General features: G+C 45.5%; 1 pseudogene; it reads right to left on the reverse strand.

Moving 5' to 3' along the window:
* Nucleotides 1–3,093: 3,093 nt before the first annotated feature.
* LOC105509504 lies at nt 3,094–4,257 on the reverse strand (annotated as a pseudogene).
* Nucleotides 4,258–19,638: the final 15,381 nt, after the last annotated feature.

A 19,638-nucleotide genomic window follows, 5' to 3' on the forward strand; every position in this document is an offset into this window, starting at 1 on the left:
TAGAACTTAAAGTATAATAAAAAAAAAATAAAAAGTCAGGAAACAACAGATGCTGGTGAGGATGTGGAGAAATAGGAATGCTTTTACATGTTGGTGGGAGTGTAAATTAGTTCAACCATTGTGGAAGACAGTTTAGTGATTCCTCAAGGATCTAGAACCAGAAATACCACTTGACCCAGCAATCCCATTACTGGGTATATACCCAAAGGATTATAAATCATTCTACTATAAAGACACATGCACACCTATGTTTATTGCAGCACTATTTACAACAGCAAAGACTTGGAACCAACCCAAATGCCCATCAGTGATAGACTAGATAAAGAAAATGTGACACATATACACCATGGAATACTGTGCAGCCATAAAAGAGAATGAGTTCATGTCCTTTGCAGGGACATGGATGAAGCTGGAGCCATCATTCTCAGCAAACTAACACAAGAACAGAAAACCAAACACTGCATGTTCTCACTCATAAGTGGGAGTAGAACAACGAGAACACATGGACACAGGGAGGGGAACATCACACACTGGGGCCTATTGGGGGGTGGGAGGTAAGGGGAGGGAGAGCATTAGGACAAATACCTAACGCATGTGGGGCTTAAAACCTAGATGACGGGTTGATAGGTGCAGTAAACCACCATGACACAAGTATACCTATGTAACAAAACTGTACATTTTGCACATGTACCCCAGAACTTAAAGTAAAATTTTAAAAAAGCAATTCTTTTCTATTTGTTTTTTGTAAAGGCCATGATGAACCTTTCTTTGTAAGCATGTAGACTTTTATCATAAGCATTGAAAGAAAATTGTCCTATGTATGGCCTTGTAGTCTTAGTTCCTGAACAAAAATAAAGCAAAATGAAAAAATAAAAAATAAAAAAACTCTTAGTCTGTAAGAGAGAGTGCCTCTGTCCTAACTAGGCCAGAAGCCCCTCTCAGGTTTATTTCCCAAAGTAAACCTGTCTTTAACTGCTGAGCCAATTTTCATATTTCTTTCCTCTTTCTTTAATTCTTACATAGAGCTCACAGTATGCTTCTGAGTTCAGCTTGGATTTCTCACTTCATGTTCCAATCCCTAAACTGAGTTTGATACAAGCTGTAAAGATTTAGATTTAGCTGGGGACACTGTCATTAGACACTAGGCTTGAATGAAGGAAAATAGCTTCTTAACAAAGATCTTAACATTTTTTGAATGTTGACTTTGTCCATGGTTAGTTAAATGTAACTTTAGTGTAAATTATAGCATTTATTTGCTTTTATCTCTAAGAAATAATATGGAGCCACATAGATTACAGTAATTTGCCATTTTGCAAAAACACCAGAGGGTCAGAGTCCCTGATATATTTCTTTAATCACCAATTGCTACTGTGGACACCTCCCATGGCAGTAAACTGGGCAGTAGGCGTCTAACAGTGATGAAGACCGACATTGTCCCTGCTCTCATTTCTAATGGGGAAAACAGACACAAAACAGTTGTGAGAGGTTCAGACAACACCCATATTTTCTTCTTAATGATTAAAATAAAATGAAGAGCTCTCACTATATTATAATTATGTCCATAAGTTTATTCAGAAGAGAGGCCTGCCACTCAGATGGAAAAGAAGCAAAGAGAGCTTCCTAGGCAGAGATGCCAAGGCAGAGGCTTGAAGGGTCAGTGGGAATTAGTGGAGCAGTATGGTTATAATCTTCCACAATGATAATTTTTTTTTGTTATTTTACTGTTTGTTCTAATATATTTTCTTTGTGTTTATTTTACACCATTTTCTTAAGCATATATAAGGTTAGAATGTTTATATTCATTGTGAATTGAATCATTATGGAAGGGCCCTCTCAATTCCAATGAATACTTTTTTGTCTTAGTCTTTTCAGTTTGCTAGCAATATCACTGACCTTGCTTTATTTTGATTAGCATGGGCCTGGCAAATTTTCTTCCATCCCTTTATTTCAAACTTTTCTATATTCTTATGATTTGCTAGGTTTGGCATAAACAGTGTATGACTGGATTTGTCCATTTTTATACAAAATGACAACCATTAACTGGAGCATTCACTCCATTAACAACTTTTTTGGGGTCTCTTTTGTAATTTGAATTGAAGCAATTGCTATTCATTTTTTTAAACTCTCTTATAAGCACCAAATTTTATTTATTTATTTATTTTTATTTTTTATTTTTTTGAGATGAAGTCTCCCTCTGCCACCCAGGCTGGAGTGCAATGGTGTGATCTTGACTCACTGCAACCTCTGCCTTCCGGGTTCAAGTGATTCTCCTGCCTCAGCTTCCCACCCCCAGTAGCTGGGATTACAGGCGCCCACCACCATGCCTGGGTAAGTTTTTTTTTTTTTTTTGTATTTTTAGTAGAGATGGGGTTTCACCATGTTGGCCAGGCTGCTCTCAAACTCCTGACCTCAGGTGATCCACCCACCTTGGCCTCCCAAAGTGCTGGGATTACAGGTGGTGAGCTCACCACCCAGGGGTGAGCTGGGGCTCTTATTATTTGTTTAAAAAAAGTTTTTACATTTTTTTATTTTATCTTATTTTAAGTTCCAGGATACACATGAAGTATGTGCAGGTTTGTTACATAGGTAAACGTGTGCCATGGTGGTTTGCTGCACCTATCAACCCATCACCTAGGTATTAAGCCTCACGAGCATTAACTATTTATCGTGATGATAAGCACCAAATTTTAATATCTAAGTCAATTTTGGGGGAAGGAAACATCATCAAGAACTTACTTCTGAAACAAAACAATGATGTTCATTCCTTCAAACATCCAAATTGAAGGTGTGCCAAAATGAAAACAAAAAAAGTCCACAGAGAAGTAAAAAGGAACACAAATCACATTCCAGGGGATTAGCGCATTTAGCAGTCTTAGCTGTGCTGTCTAACCATCCCTCAACTGACTTTCAAAAAAACAACACCCTAAACTCATCAAAATATACATTTTCCATTTACTGTTTTAAAATTAAAAATAATAATTTAAAAAAGAAAACTTTAAGGAAGTCACAATCAATTGCGTGACTCATTTTGACGTCATGTATAGCATATGGAGGTCAGGAAGGTTATTTGCAGCATACATGGTTAGAGGATATTCATCTTTGAGGTTTAGGTTTCTTCCAAATGGTGTAAAATACCCACAATTCCAAGTATGAAGAGACACAGACGATTTCCTTTGAGAATTCCAAAGGACAATACAGGTACCCCAGCTGTTCTTCATAGAGAGACAGGGCTTCCGTCAGATTGACAGAGTTCCCCTTGTGTAAAATATTTCACAACCTGTTTCAATGCTTTCATTGAGAGGTCAGGAATCAGTCTGAGAAACTCCCATGTGGAATCTTCTGGAGACATGGAGATTGGAACAGCTATCACATCATTAATCACGTAATCAAATATCTCCCTTCTTTGGCATACCTTTTCAGTACTGGAATGCAGTACTGAACCTCGTATAGCAGTCTCCTTTAAGATTATCTAAGACATCACCACAAGTCCGCATATATTTCTTACATCCAGCAATCACCACTTCATCAATCTCTATCATAGTGACCATCTTTAGTTTTAGTTCGACTGTTTCACACAATATGCCCCCATCTCAGCCTCCCAGAATGAGTACATCTTTGCCAGTGTATCTTTGCCACTGCCCATGATGGCCCAGGTATATGTCAAATCACTCTCTGCCAAATTGACATTCCCACTAAGGATGAGAATATTTCCAAATTGCTTCGAGTGTAGAATTTTAATGTTCTGATAAGGTGAATCTTCATCATATACCACTTCATCTACGTTGTATTCAACCAGGAGTCCATCTGCTGTGGGCCAATATCTGTCGATGGTTCCTCCTGGAACTATAGGTGGTAATCGCCTCATCCACCAAGTACTGTCTTGACTCAATTCTTTCATTCTTTCTTCTCCTTTGTTCAAAAGACTGTTGATCTCTTCTTTGCCTTGTGCGTCACCATCATAACTCTGAAGGTCCAGTAACTCCAATCCATGTGAATAAATTCTCAAGTTGGTAAGGCTGCCGGTTTTGTTTGTATAGGTTGCTAAATAGCGGTGTGGTCTTGCTAGGTGTCCACCGGCTCTGCCATCCCCTGCTCCTGGAAAATGGACTGGAGACCTTTTAGAATGGTCTCGCCATCAGCTTTGGTGTTGAGCATGAAATCGAGTGTGCTGTGCCATGCCGCTGCCATAGTGAGGTGAGACCCTGAGCCATGCCTAGGGGAGGCGGCCGCGGGAGACTGGGGGGCCGCGTGGCGTGTCAGGCTTCTACCCTTTTTAACAACTTTTTTAAAAAAGTTACTGATCATGTAATAAAGGATGAACTTCAAATATGAATTTATTTCTAACTTCTTACATTTCGCTTTCTATTTTCCTGCACTTTTTATAAATCTTTTCCTAGTTTCCTGACTTTAAAAGATGATATGATTTTTGTTTGCTTTTCTCATTGCCTACCTTATAATTAAAATAATAGCAGATAGTCTGTAATCCCAGCTACTTGGGAGGTTGCGGTGAAAGAATCGCTTGAGCCCAGGCGTTCAAGGCTTCAGTGAGCTATGATCACACCACTGCACTCCAGCCTGGATGACAGAGTGAGATTCCGTCTCTAAAAATAGTAATAATAATAGATAGTAAAATAGTAATAATATGAAATTATTCAAAATAATTGAAAATGATAAGAGGAGCAATTTTCTTGTTATATATGATATTGCAATGATCAATCACCTACAAAATGTAATGCACGAGTCCACCAGGACACAAAGAGGGGAACAATAGACATTGGGGTCTACTTGGCTGTGGAGGGTGGGAGGAGGGTGGGGATTGAAAAACTCCCTGTAGGGTACTATATTCACTACCTGGGTGATGAAATCTTTTGTACTCCAAACCCCAGCAACTCCCAATTTACCCATAAAACAAACCTGCACATGGACCCCTGAACCTAAAACAAAGGTTGGAAGAAAAAAAAAAATAAGCCAAAACAAAATGTGGGAACTGTGCACACACGGCTGTATTGTTTCTCTGTAACTATGCTCTTGAACTTGGGTGGTACAGCACCTCTGTCCAGGTGTTGAGCAAGCCTGAACTGGACACATTTAGAAAGGGGTGGGACAAGGGTGCTTCCCGAAGCTTCTCTTTCACAGCTTTTTGGTTGCACCTCACACGAGGCTCCGTGATTCAGCATCTACTAGATGCTGAGGTATTTTGCAAGAGCTTTGATGAGAGACTGTGAATTTTGTGATTGGAGGGTGGATGTATGGTCATCGAAGGGAATTTGGGAGTTGATAATGGAGGTTTGTGGAGTCACAATAGGGACTTGCTGTAAGTTGAGTTGAATGCTCCCAGTCAGATCCTCCGATGGGTAATTTATTTCCATTTTTCTTCTTTTCTCATATTAAGATGAGAAAAGAACTTTAAGATGGCTTAAAGTTCCATCTAAGACAACAAGTTGAGAATTATTGTTTTCATAATAGTTAAGTGTTTTCTAATTTCTTTTTACCAAGAGTTATTTAGATGTGTGTTTCCAATTAACAAAAGGTAAGCCTTTTATTGATTTCTGATGCACCTTATCTGTGTGCTGTGTGGTGCTTATTAATTGGAATGTGTTTAGAGTCCCTTTAAGACTAAGTCCAAGGCCCATTTTTATTAAGCTTGAAGATAGTATGAGTTCTCCAACTGATACTGTTTTGTTCAAGATGTGTATTGGTCCTGTGTGTGTTCTTGCTCCCTTAATTGCCGAGAGTAGTGACTTGTTTGCATGTGTGCATATATATGATGCACACAGAAATGTGTACATATATATATATATATTTTGAGATGGAATCTCGCTCTGTCGCCCAGGCTGGAGTGCGGTGGTGGGATCTCACCTGGAGTGCAGTGGCACGATGTTGGCTCACTGCAGCCTCTACCTTCCGGGCTCAAGCGATTCTCCTGCCTTGGCTTCCTGAGTAGCTAGGACCCCAGGCGCACGCCATCACACCTGGCTAATATTTAAAAAAATTTTTTTTCTAGAGATGAAGTCTCGCGATGTTGCCTCAGGCTGGTCTCGATCTCCTGGGTCGCAAACGTATATTTGTGCATTTTATGTGGCGATATTGGGCACAGGTAGGAGTACTTTTCAGAATAAAGATTGTGAAATTTCGCTAGGTGTGTGGGTCAGGGCCCATAGGGCCCGATGTGGCCTGTGCAAGTGGGGAGGAGGGGCAGGGCTTGGCGTCTTAACATGTTTCAGCGGGCTGTGAGGTGAAGCCGCGTCCTCTCTGTCCGGGAATGCGAAGGGGCTTGTGGTGCTGCGAGAGTCTGGGCAGGGGGCGGAGCCTGGCAAGGGGCGGGGCTGGGTATGACCAGACGCCATGTGTGAGGTCCACAGGGTGCGAAGGGTAAGGTGAATCTGAGCGTCCCTCAACCCGTCCGCCCATCCATCCACCATTTGATAGTCCCTCAATCCATCCGCCCATGCATCCACCATTTGATCAACCCATTCACTCTTGCCCCAGGCGCGCAGAAGTGGGTAGGCGGAACCTGGGGAGACTAGCTGAGTAGTCCAGGCAGTGAGGCAGACTGAACTTGCCTGAGGGGCAGGGCCAAGTGTGTTTGGGCAGGCAGAGGTGGACTTGTCTGGGTCCCTCGTGTTGGGTAAGCAGGGTAGTGTGTGTGTCTTGGAGGGAGGGGTGGATCAGGCTGAGCAGAGCAAATCTGAAGGAGTGGCACCCAGATTTTCTGGGCGGATAGGCAGGCCCTTATGCATGGAGGTGGGCCAGTTGGGGGCAGATGTGTCCAGGTGGACCAGCCAGGTGTGTCTGGATATGGTGGGCAGAGGCAGGACCAGGTGGTATCAGTCATTCCTAGGCAGGCAGGGCCTAGTGCATCCAGTAGGTGTGGTTGCCCCAGGGTAGGTTGGCCTGAGGGTGAGGCCAGGAGTGTTGGGGCAGGGTTGTCTGTCCCTACCCACTTATGGCTGACCAACAGCCCTCTTTCCACGAGCATGGGAATCCTACTAGTAATCTCTGGTCCCCGGCGAGTCTAGGATACAGGGTGGACAGGGAGTTGGGCTGATGCTGAGGGTCTCCCCTCAGATCTTGCCTGTAACACTCCCAGAGACCTTGCTGTGGTCCCACTGGCCACTTGACAGCTGCCTCAAACGCAGAAGTGCAGGCTAGCCCAGAAGTACCAGACAGCAGTGGTGCCACTAGCAGTAAGGGAGGCACCTGGGCAACAGCCACACCCCAGCTGTTGTCTGAAGAGGACCTGCCTTGGCACTGTGACCTGTACCAGGACACTTGCAGAGGGAATTTTTGGCAGTGACCTGTACCAGGACACTTGCAGAGGGGATTTTTGGCAAAGCCTGGCAAGTGTGAGGGAGGACCCTGGGGTAGAAGGATGGGGACAGTGAAGGCAGTGAGGTTCAACAGTGAGGTGACAGGAGGCAGGGAGTATCCGAAGACCACTTTGAGAAACCAGTTGTGTGGAGTGTGTCAGTATTTCCTGATCTGCAGCCCTGGGTGAGTGACATCATGAAGCTCCAGCTCATGGATCCCGCAGGCAGAAGCAGGCAGTGAATGTGAAGCACAGGAAGAGTTTGAAGAAAAAGGTAGAGCAGAAGGTGACGAATTGAATGGGGAGCATGAAGGCAGGTCGGGCGTGGAATGCAGGGCAGGGGTGCAGGAGTTGGGGGTTGACATCGACCCTCCTGACCCTGCCATGACCACTCATGTCCTGAAGAAGGAGAAGCAGCAGACGCAGAAAAGGAAGCACACGGCCGAGAGTGGTGGCTCACGCCTGTAATCCCAGCACTTTGGGAGGCCGAGGCGGGCGGATCACAAGGTCAGGAGATCGAGACCATCCTGGCTAACATGGTGAAACCCTGTCTCTACTAAAAATACAAAAAATTAGCCGGGCGTGGTGGTGGGCACCTGTAGTCCCAGCTACTCAGGAGGCTGAGACAGGAGAATGGCGTGAACCCGGGAGGCGGAGCTTGCAGTGAGCCGAGATCGTGCCACTGCACTCAAGCCTGGGTGACAGAGTGAGACTCCATCTCAAAAAAAAAAAAAAGAAAGAAAGAAAGAAAAGGAAGCACACAGGCAAGTGGAAGCATCCGGAGCATGTCAAGGACCCAGCCTCACCACGGCAGTGCCTGGGACCCGGCTGTGTGTATCCCACTTGGCCGGGCTCCAAGTACTGTTTGGATGACTGTAGCATGAGGCTGGCAGGTAAATGAGTGCACCTCAAGGTTAAGGGACAAAGGCGAAGTAAGGTGTGATCCATGCCATCTGTAATTCCACTCAGCCACCCACCCATCCACCGTCATAGTCACCCACTCACTGAACCACCCATCCACATTACATCCACCAGGATGCTCATCCACCCTTATAGCCACTCACCCACCTGCTCATCCATCCTTATAGCCACTAACCCATCCACCCATCCACCGACCCATCCACTGTTCAACCACCCATTCACTAACATGCCCTCATCCACCACTCGGTACCCTATAGAGTCACCATTCAGTAGCTCATTTTTCTCATTCCTCTGATGTCCCCATCTACCCATTTCATTTCTTGCTTTCTCTTCTTCCAGCTGCATCAATAACATCCTTCCCCAGTGCATCCAGCAGTGGCAAAGGAGCCCCTGCATTGCCAATGAGCATGGCAAGAAAATGCTCGAGCACATCCACCATGAGCAGCAGGACACCTATACTCGCCTGAAGGACACGGAGTGCCATTTCCATGAACTTGAGGCCATCATTCTGCATGGCAAACAGTAGGCTGTGTGCACGGATTACTAGGCGAGAGGGCATTGGTAAGGTAGAGCTTAAAGGTACCTGGCCTCTTGTTCTGTCCCTCCCCATCCTGTACTGCTTCCCTGGCCCCTCCATTTTCCTGTGCAGAACAACAAAGGTGAAAAGGGCAGCAAAGACCTGCAGATCTTTTGTGTCTCCTGCGGGCAGCCCATCTCTAAGTGTGTCGCCTTGTGCCACATGGAATGCTGCTTTGCCAAGGTTGGAACATTGGCTGGGAGTCAGATGGGACAAGGGTGTTTTTGGTTGGGTGGGGTGGCACATGGGTAGGGTCCATGTGGTGGGGGCAGGTTTGGCGCCTGGATATTTGTTATATGAGGAATGCAACACACATCCATGGCTTCCCCTGTGTGCTCTTCCCCCACACCCAGTATGAGAACCAAGGTCAGGGCATTAACCAGTGGTGAGGGGGACACTGGCTGTGCAGACAGGAGCATAGGGTCTGCAGGGGACAACAGACCTGGTGTTTGGAGCTTTATTGTAGGAGGACACGCAGCATATGTCCACAGTTCCTACCATTTGTGCTCTTTCTTCCCCAGTGTGAGTGCCAATTGTCCATTGGGTCCCTGTACCCTACTTGCATTGAAGGGTGAGTGTGGGGGCTAGTAAGGGTTGAAGGCATTATGTGGACAGGGTCAGAAGCAAGGTTGAGCAAGGTCAGGGGCAGGATGTGGGTGGGCTCAGAGGCAGAGGCAGGTGTAGTTAGAGGCATGGTATGGGCGGGGTCTGGGACTAGGTGCAGGTAGGGTTCTGGGGTGGGACCTCCCTCCTCCTGACTCTCAGCATCTCACTTTTCCACCCCCCTCCAGGACCACATGGCTCTTCCGTGATACCTACAGTCTGAAGAGTAAGAGGTACTGTAAGCGCCTCAAGGTGCTGTGTTCTGAGCACTCTTGGGATCCCAAGGTGAGACCCTTCCTTACCTCATCACTTTCCATTCCTCCAATCCTCCCTGCCTGACTGCCCTCCGCATCTCCTCAGCAACCCCTGTGTGTCCCCCTTCCCTTCCCGACCACCCCACGTTCCATGCTCCTTGCTGCCTCTCACCCTCTCTTCTTCCTTTTCTCTCTAACTGGCTGTCTGTATTCATGCCCTCCTTGCCCGACCACCTTCCGGATGGTCCTGCCCCTCCTCACTGCAGAAGCACCCCCCAATTCTGATCCTCTTCTTGCTCGACCATCCTCCCTTCCTGCCCCACCGCCTGCCTGGCCAACCCGCTGTACCCTCCTCCTTGTGTGGCACCCTCAACTTCTCTTCCTCACTTTCTGACTTTCCTCCATTCTGATCATTTTCCCTGCCTCACTGACCCCTGACTCTATTTTCTGCCTGTCACCTACATCCTTTCTTCCTCCCTGTTTGACCGCTCCCCATTCTCTCCCTCCACCCTCCTCTCCTTCACCTCAGCCCTCACCTCCCCTCTGCATCAACAAACCCCACTCATCTACTTCTCCTCCTCGGACCACCCTCAACCCTTCCCTCCTCCTGCCGGACTGCTTTCCAGCCCTCCAGCTCTCCAGCTCTCCCTGGCCCACCTGCCCTCCAGCATCCCTCCTTCTGTTGGATCTCTTTCTGTGCTTCTGTTCTTGCCTGCGTCACCTGCATTCTTCCATCCCTGCTTAGTCAACCTCATTCCTCTATCCTCTATGCCTGATCACCCGCTATTTATCCTCTCTTCTCTGAATTCCTCTCTTCCCCCTGCCTGATCACTCCCTATCCCTCTCCTCTCTGTCCTCCATCCCCCTATTGTTTCCCTGTGCCTGATCATTCCCCAGGGCTACCCTCCTTCATAGCTCATCCTCCTTTATTCTTCACCATAGGTGCCAAAGGATGAGGTGGGCGGTTGTCCACTAGTGCATAATGTCTTTGAGTTCACGGGTAATTTCTGTTGCCTCCCCAAATGCCTGTGCAACTTCTACTATAGCTGGGAGAAGCTGAGGCGTGCCGAGGTGGACCTGGAGCGCATGCAGGTGGTAGGTGCCATGCCGAGGGGGCTGGGGGATGGGGTAGGATCCTGGACTCCCTCTCGAGTATTCAGGTCCCACAGTTGCACAAGCTGGAACAGCTGTTTGAGCAGGAGCAGAAGGTGCACACGTCTTTGATGAACCGGGTGGGGCTGCTGGCTCTGATGCTGCACAAGACGATCCAGCATGACCCATTCACCAGTGACCTGTGCTCCAGGGTGGACATCTAAGCCTTGCTGGACCTAGGTCCCATATACCACATTCTGTGTAAAGGTGACACCTCACAAATCCCTCCTCCCACAACTGCTGCTCCATCCACCTTTTTCTTAGGGCATCTTGGAGTTTCTCTCTGTGCTTCTCTGTCCACCACTTGGTCTCCTGTCTCTCTGTCTACCCTTCCTTGGTGGTGGTCGGGGGGATTGTCCAAAAATTCCCCATTCCCGTCCATTCCTCCATCCCTGTGCCTTTTTTCCCTGAACCCTGAGGCCAAGGGATCTGCCCTGCTGTTACATCCACTGTCTAGAATTTTCTTCATCAACTTTGGAAGAACAAGGATTTTGATAGCTCATGATGTTCCCTAAACCTGTCTCTCTGGCTGCAAACCCAATTCCAAACCTCCAATAGTTGGTGGGTGACAGGCCCCACCCTCATGGCCATCATGCCCCTACCTGCACCCATCTTGTCCCGTTCCTGACCTTCCCACAAGGTCCTTGCCCTGTCAGTCTTGTCCCATCTCAGTCCAACCCCAGTCTGTCCTGCCTTTCACTTCCGGGCCCCCTCTTCCCACCACTCTGCTCTGACTGTGCCCTGTCCTTTCCAGCCTGTCCTGTCACACCTATTTCACACCTGTAGGTTTGCCAGAAGGTGGCTTCTGCCACATCTGCCTTTGCCAGCCCCCATCCAGGCCTTCTGTGCCATTGGAGGTTCATCCAGTAGTGTTGCTTGTGGGTGCTGGTATGTCTCCAATGACAGACCTGAACGACATTTCCTAATTTTTTTCCTATGCTCACTGATACCTTATGTTTTTTTTTTTTTTTTTTTTTTTGAGATGGAGTTTCTTGCCCTGTCACCCAGACTGGAGTGCAGTGGCCTGATCTCAGCTCACTGCAACCTCTGCCTCCAGGGTTCAAGTGATTCTCCTGCCTCAGTCTCCTGAGTAGCTGGGATTACAGGTGCACACCACCATGCCCTGGCATTCTTTTGTATTTTTAGTAGAGATGGGGTTTTACCATGTTGGCCAGGCTGGTCTCGAACTCCTGACCTCAGTTGATCCGCCTGCCTTGGCCTCCCAAAGTGCTGAGATTACAGGCGTGAGCCACCACACCCAGCCCTTATGATTTTTTTAAATCTGTTTTTATAATTACTCTCCTCCCAGGAACTCATATAGTTCTAAATGTTTAAGTGTGTTGCTCTAGACTTTATACCTCATATTCCAGTACAACTACTTTACATTACTAGTTGTCTGGTACAATATCTCCTTTCTCATTACTAATATTGTGTTTCTTTCTTTTTTTTCAATTTGATCAGATTTCCCAGAGCAGCTTTTTATTTATTTATACTTCCTAATTTTATATTTATTTTATTTATATAAACTTCTATTTGTATTACTTGTCAATTCTTGACTCTTTGTTTTGTGTTTTTATTTTTATGTTTTTTATTTAATTTTGCTGTTCTCCTAATTTCCTAAGTCATGTTCCCAACTCGATTATTTTGGGGCTTCCAGTCTTTTTTTTTTTTTAATATAAAGTATTTGAGACTAAACACTTTCCTCTACGTGTGGCTATGTTTCAAACACTCTGGTATGGAAGGTGAAACCACAGAATTGACTTCTCATTTTGATCCTAGGTATTGAAGAAAGCTTCTTAGGTTCTTACTGGTTAAGGTAGTTTAGTTGTCTTTTTTTATTTTTATGTAATTATGCTTTTTATTATCGTCAGAGAATGTAGCCTGTAGAATATGAATTTGTAAATGTTATTCAATATTTTCTCTGTGGCCTGGGTACGTGACCCAATTTTGTAAAACTTTCATGGATATAAGAGAAGAAACTATATTCTCTTAAATATTAGGACTTGGTGGGGACTTTTCAATCTAGTTGGATGATTTATTTTTTCTTTCTGTCTACTTCAGCTGTTATATTATAAAAAGGTAGAATAAATCTATTGTAACATTTTAAAACAAATTTCTCCTGTGGTTCTGTGTTTTTTGGGGGGAGATGAATCCTAAAGTATATATTTTAGACCATTTCACACAGTGACATTATGTATTTTTTTTTTTCCTTTGAGATGGAGTCCCGCTCTGTCACTCAGGCTGGAGTGCAGTGACCCGATCTTGGCTCACTGCAACCTCTGCCTCCCAGGTTCAAGCAATTCTCCTGCCTCAGTCTCCTGAGTAGCTGGGATTACAGGCATGTGCCACCACGCCCGGCTAGTTTTTGTATTTTTAGTAGAGATGTGGTTTCTCCAAATTGACCAGGCTGGTCTCGAACTCCGGACCTCTAGTGATCTGCCCGCCTCGGCCTTCCAAAGTGCTGGGATTACAGGTGTGAGTCACTGTGCCTGGTCAATTTCTGTTCATTTTTGTCCCTCCTGTTTTCCTCATTAGTTTGGAAAGTTTTATTTTTATTAATTGTCCCATTATATACTTTTCCCATTTCCAACAGGCATGATTTATTTCCTTTACTATTTTATCCGAATATAACTGGACCTTATTTTATAGAAAAAGATGAATAGTATTGCTTTCTTATTTTTCTATAAAACTTTAATTTAAAGACTATATTTTTCTTATAGGTTGAGTTAATCCTGCTTCAAGAAATCTCACCTAACATGAGATGGAGTCTAGCTCTGTCGCCCGGGCTGGAGTGCAGTGGCCGGATCTCAGCTCACTGCAAGCTCCGCCCCCCGGGTTTACGCCACTCTCGGGCCTCAGCCTCCTGAGTAGCTGGGACTACAGGTGCCCGCCACCTCGCCTGGCTCGTTTTTTGTATTTTTTAGTAGAGACGGGGTTTCACCGTGTTAGCCAGGATGGTCTCGATCTCCTGACCTCGTGATCTGCCCGTCTCGGCCTCCCAAAGTGCTGGGATTACAGGCTTGAGCCACTGCGCCGGGCCTCACTTAACATTTTTATTCAAACTCCCCAGTGACTTCATCTATTATAATTTACCTTTAACTGTATGAGTGTGTGCTCAGGGGTGTGTATTTTACCTCAACATTAATTGTGGACTATTGTTTTGCTCTCTTATTTTGAGATCTCTCTTTGGATTTCATATTCATTTATTTAGAATATATCCCTGAGTGTTTTCTTTAAGCAGAATAAATTGGTGAAACACTATTCAAATTATTTCATGTCTGAAACTGTCATTCTTTTGCCCTGACCAAGGAATGGTTTCTTAGGATGGGGTACAGGATTGGAATTCTTATCTCTCCATGGCCTGTGGTAGGGGTGTCCAATCTTTTGGCTTCCCTGGGTCACACTGGAAGAAGAAGAATTGTCTTGGGCCACACATAAAATATAATAATACTAACAATAGCTGATGAGCTAAAAAAAAAAAATAGCAAAAAAAAAAAAAAATCTCAAAATACTTTAAGAAAGTTTACAAATTTGTGTTGGGCTGCATTCAAAGCTGTCCTGGGCTACATGTGGCCCATGGGCCGCAGGTTGGACAAGCTTGGGCTATGGGAAGTAGCTTCTACGATAACCCTCAGTGATCCCTGCCTCCTGGAATTCATCACCTTCTCTCCATTTGAGTAACTTGCTTCTAACCAATACAATACCTTAACATTGAGAGGATACCACCTTTGGGGTTAGATTACAAGAGATCATAGTTTTTGTCTTGGTGACAGGCTCTTTCCCTTGTTGGTTTTGGCAAAGCAACATGCCATGTTGGGAAGGCCCATGTAGCAAGAGACTAAGGATAGACTCCAACTATCAGAAACTGAGGCTTTCAGTACATTCCAACATCCCAAAAGGGATAGAACCCTGTGAACAACCACATAAGTGAGCTTGGAAGTAAGTCTTTCCCCAGTTCAGCCTTCAGATGAGGCCACAACTCCTGGCTGACACTTTGATTGTAGCCCTATGAGAGACTCTGAAACAAAGGACCCAGCTAAGCCATACCCAGATTCCTAACCTACAGAAACCATGAGAGTGTGTGTTTTTAAGGCCATCAAGTTTTTATAATGGTAATTTATAATACAGCAATAGATAACTAATACATGGTCTGTAGATGTTAAATGACATCTGAATTCAATTTTTGTCAATGAGCTGTCTGCTGCTGGTCTTATTCCTCTCCCTTGTATAAAACTTGTTTTTGCATGGAAGTGTTTAAGAATTTCTCCTCGTCTTTGGACTGTAAGACTGTAACCTTTGTCTGCAAAACAGAGAGAGATTTTTAAAAAGGCTGTAACCAAATTTGGTCATTGCAAGGGTTCCTGTGGTGATTAATTATTTTTAGCAGCTTTGCGGGGGAGGATCAGTGATTTAGTGATCACCTTTTACTGTACATCAGAATCTTCTGTGGAGTTGAGATGGAAGAGAGGGGGGATGTGAAGGGTTCATCCCCATGGCCTAGGGGAGAGGGGGAGGCAGCTCCCTGCAGGGTGTCTTAGGGGAGATCCGGTGCGGGCAGCCACCAGCCTTAGCCAGGGAGATGCTATCCCCCACCCCAGCAGGGATCCTTCCCTCTCCATTGATTCTTTACAGATGTCAGCTGATTCTCAACAGCACTCCTTTTCCCCCATCCTCTGGGGATGTGCCGATTTCTCCTCTATCCTGATTTAGGTACAGAAAAACCCTTTTTCCCTTGGAACTTAGAGACTGGCGGGGTAGGAGGGCCACCACAGTCTCCGGGGTCCTTCTGGCTCTCCCTCCTCCCTTCAAAGATTAATAAAATGGCCCCAGAAGGCAAGTGACTCGTCCAGGCCTCTCAGGTTGGCAGTGAGAGGACTAGACTGGAGCCAGGTCTCCTGTGTCCTCCACCCTCGCCCACCACAGCTGAGATCAATTTTCCCACTCAAAGTTCACGCTGAGATTCTGTAAACCGAGGAGGACGATGAGCGAGCCAGGCCCCGGCCCACAGCTCCCTTCTTTCAGACCTGCCTTGGATCCTGTCGGCTTTGGAAGGGTTCATCGTCTCAGGGGCTCAGGGTCATGCAGTCAGTAAGCCCGAATATATTCTGAAATGCTGTTGTTTTGGTTTTGTTTATTATATAATTATATTCCTAATATTAAGTTATGCATTATGAATAAATACAAAGAAGAAAGTAAAAATGACCTCTAACTCTGACATCTCCTAAATATAAATTCTGTCAATGATTTGATTTATTTGCTTCCATTTTTTTGGGGGGTATGTGCTTTGGTGCTTATGTTTGCAAGTGATCAGTATATTCATATGTGCACTTTTAGTTTAAATGAAAACTAGAATCATGTTGTTGGGTTACCTTGTTTTTTTACGTTGTATTTTTACTTAAATATTTTTCCATGGCAGCATATATTTTTCTAAACAATTTTAACAGCTGCAAATAGCGTATCTTTGAACATATCATAATTTATATAACCAATATGCTGTTAATAAATATTTATGAAAGTTGGTTCCTACATTTAAATCTTTGTGCGCATACATGATTATTTTCTACAATTTCTAACCCATAGAAATTGTACCCTTGGGTTAGGGTGTAAGGACAGGTGATAATAATAAATGGGCTGGGCGCTGTGGCTCACGCCTGTAATCTCAGCACTTTGGGAGGCAGAGGTGGGTGGATCAGTTGAGGTCAGGGGTTGCAGACCAGCCTGGTCAACATGGTGAAACCATGTCTCTACTAAAAATACAAAAATTAGCTGGGCATGGCGGCACACACCTATAATCCCAGCTACTTGAGAGGCTGACGCTGGAGAATCTCTGGAACCCAGGAGGCAGAGGTTGCAGTGAGCCCAGATCACGCCACTGCACTCCAGCCTGGGCGATACAGCGAGATTCTTGTCTCAATAAATAAATAAAAATTAGCCAGGCATGGTGGCACGTGCCTATAATCCCAGCTACTTCGGAGGCTGAGACACTAGAATCACTGGCACCAGGGAGGCAGAGGTTGCAGTGAGCTGAGATCGTGCCACTGCACTCCAGCCTGGGCGACAGAACTGTGAGGAAAAGAGAGATCAGACTGTTACTGTGTCTATGTAGAAAGAAGTAGACATCAGAGACTCCATTTTGTTCTGTACTAAGAAAAATTCTTCTGCTTTGATATGCTGTTAATCTGTAACCCTACCCCCAACCCTGTGCTTGCAGAGACATGTGCTGTGTTTACTCAAGGCTTAATGGATTTAGGGATATGCAGGATATGCTTTGTTAAGCAAGTGCTTGAAGGCAGTATGCTTGTTAAGAGTCATCACCACTCTCTAATCTCAAGTACCCAGGGACACAATACACTGCAGAAGGCCGCAGGGACCTCTGCCTAGGAAAGCCAGGTATTGTCCAAGGTTTCTCCCCATGTGGTAGTCTGAGATATGGCCTTGTGGGAAGGGAAAGACCTGACAGTCCCCCAGTGTGACACATGTAAAAGGTCTGTGCTGAGGAGGATTAGTAAAATAGGAAGGCCTCTTTGCAGTTGAGATAAGAGGAAGGCATCTGTCCCCTGCTTGTCCCTGGGCAATGGAAGGTCTTGGTGTAAAACCCGATTGTATGTTCTATTTACTGAGATACAGGAAAACTGCCTTAGGGCTGGAGGTGAGACATGCTGGTGGCAGTACTGCTATTTAATGCACCAAAGATGTTTATGTATGTGCACATCACGTTTTCTTAACCTTGTTTATGACACAGAGACATTTGTTCACATGTTTTCCTGCTGACCCTCTCCCCCCTATTACCCTATTGTCCTACCACAGCCCTCTCTCCAAGATGGTAAAAATAATGATCAATAAATACTTAGGGAACTCAGAGACCGGTGCCGGCACCGGTCCTCCGTATGCTGAGTGCCGGTCCTCCGGGCCCACTTTTCTTTCTCTATACTTTGTCTCTGTGTCTCTTTCTTTTCTCAAGTCTCTCATTCTACCTGGCAAGAAACACCCACAGGTGTGGAGGGGCTGGTCCCCTTCACAGAACGAGACTCTGTCTCAAAAATAAATAAATAAAAATACAAAAATTAGCCAGGCATGGTGGCACACACCTGTAATCCCAGCTACTCCAGAGGCTGAGTCATGAGAATCGCTGGAACCCAGGAGATGGAGGTTGCAGTAAGCTGCGCCACTGCACTCCAGCCTGGGCGACAGAACGAAACTGTGTCTCAAATAATAATAATAATAAATGAATTGGGAGGGGACAATTGCATACTTAGTCCCAATGAGAAATCTGCCTTTCTCCAAGTGCTACATGATCAAATCAGTCACACATATGCAGCTTGTGATCACAAAGGCGTGGAGTTCTCTGGCTCTCCATGGGGTGCAGCCTCTTGTCCAGCTGAAGTGTGGAGATTTCCAGGCTGCTTAATCTGAGCAATACAACCTTGACTTCACAGACCTATGTCCCTTCCCAAGAAAGTCAGGAAATAACCACGTTTCTCATGAGTCATCATTAATTCATGTATTTGTTGGTTGCACCTGTTGTAGTTGAGCAGCTTTTGTGGGCTTTTAAGAATCCCTGTAGTAAAATGTATAAGTATAGCTCCATAAAAATCAGATCAGAGAAAATATAGAAAGAATGGACGAAGTCAGGACCAGAATCGATTTGGGCTGTAGGCATTTGGGCCCTAGGGTTCTGCAGAGTAACTAAAATTAAGCTGCAAGTTTCCTTCTGAGCTTCCTATCAGACATAGCTGGAAAGAAAATGCAATTATTTGTAGGATTTACCTTGGCCACAGGGAGAAAAATGACTACAAGGGTAAAGAAAAATTTTTCCAGGGGAAAGATTTCCTGATAATTGAATGTAAACCATCTCCCACCCCCTTTATTTTTGAGACGGGGTCCTGCTCTGTTGTCCAGGCTGGAGTGCAGTGGCTCGGTCTCAGCTCACTGCAAACTCCGCCTCCCGGGCTCAAGCGATTCTCCAGCCTCAGCCTCCTGAGTAGCTGGGATTACAGGCACGTGCCACCATGCCTGGCTAATTTTTGTATTATTTATTTATTTATTAGAGACAGAGTCTCGCTCTGTCACCCAGGCTGGAGTGCAATGGCGCCATCTCAGCTCACTGCAAACTCCGCCTCCTGGGCTCAAGGGATTCTCCAGCCTCAGCCTCCCAAGTAGTTGGGATTACAGGTGCCCACCACCATGCCTGGCTAATTTTTGTATTTTTAGTAGAGATGGGATTTTGCCATGTTGGCCAGGCTGGTCTCAAACTCCTGGCCTCAAGTGATCCGCCTGCCTTGGCCTCCCAAAGAGCTGGGATTACAGGTGTGAGCCACCATTGACTTCCATTTAGGAAGTCAATCTCACGTTTTCTGGGAGAGCTCGATGCCTTTGAAATGCCTTGAAGGTGTATTAGTCAGAGCTAATAGGGTATACAGACATATATAAGAGGGAATTTATTATGGGAATTTGCTCACACCATTATGGAAGCCAAGAAGTCCCCTCCATCTTCTTTCTGCAAGCTAGAGAACTAGAAAAGCTGAAGCTGATCATGTAATTCAGTTTGAGTCTGAAGGCCTGAGAACCAGGGGAGTTGATGGTATAACTACCAGTCCCAGGCCAAAGGCTTGAAAAATGGGGTAGGGGGTGAGGGGATGGTGTTGGTGTAAGCCCTGGTGTCTGAAGGCCCAAGAACCAATAGCCTCAATGTCTGAGGGCAGGAAAAGATGGATGTTCGCATCTCGAGCAGAGAGGGTAAATCTGCCCTTCCTCCATGTTTTTGTTCTATTCAGTCCCTTAGTGGATTAGATGATGCCTGCCCACATTGGTGAGGACAAATC

Source organism: Colobus angolensis, unplaced genomic scaffold (genome assembly GCF_000951035.1).
Source record: "Colobus angolensis palliatus isolate OR3802 unplaced genomic scaffold, Cang.pa_1.0 Scaffold176, whole genome shotgun sequence".
Classification (NCBI taxonomy): domain Eukaryota; kingdom Metazoa; phylum Chordata; class Mammalia; order Primates; family Cercopithecidae; genus Colobus; species Colobus angolensis.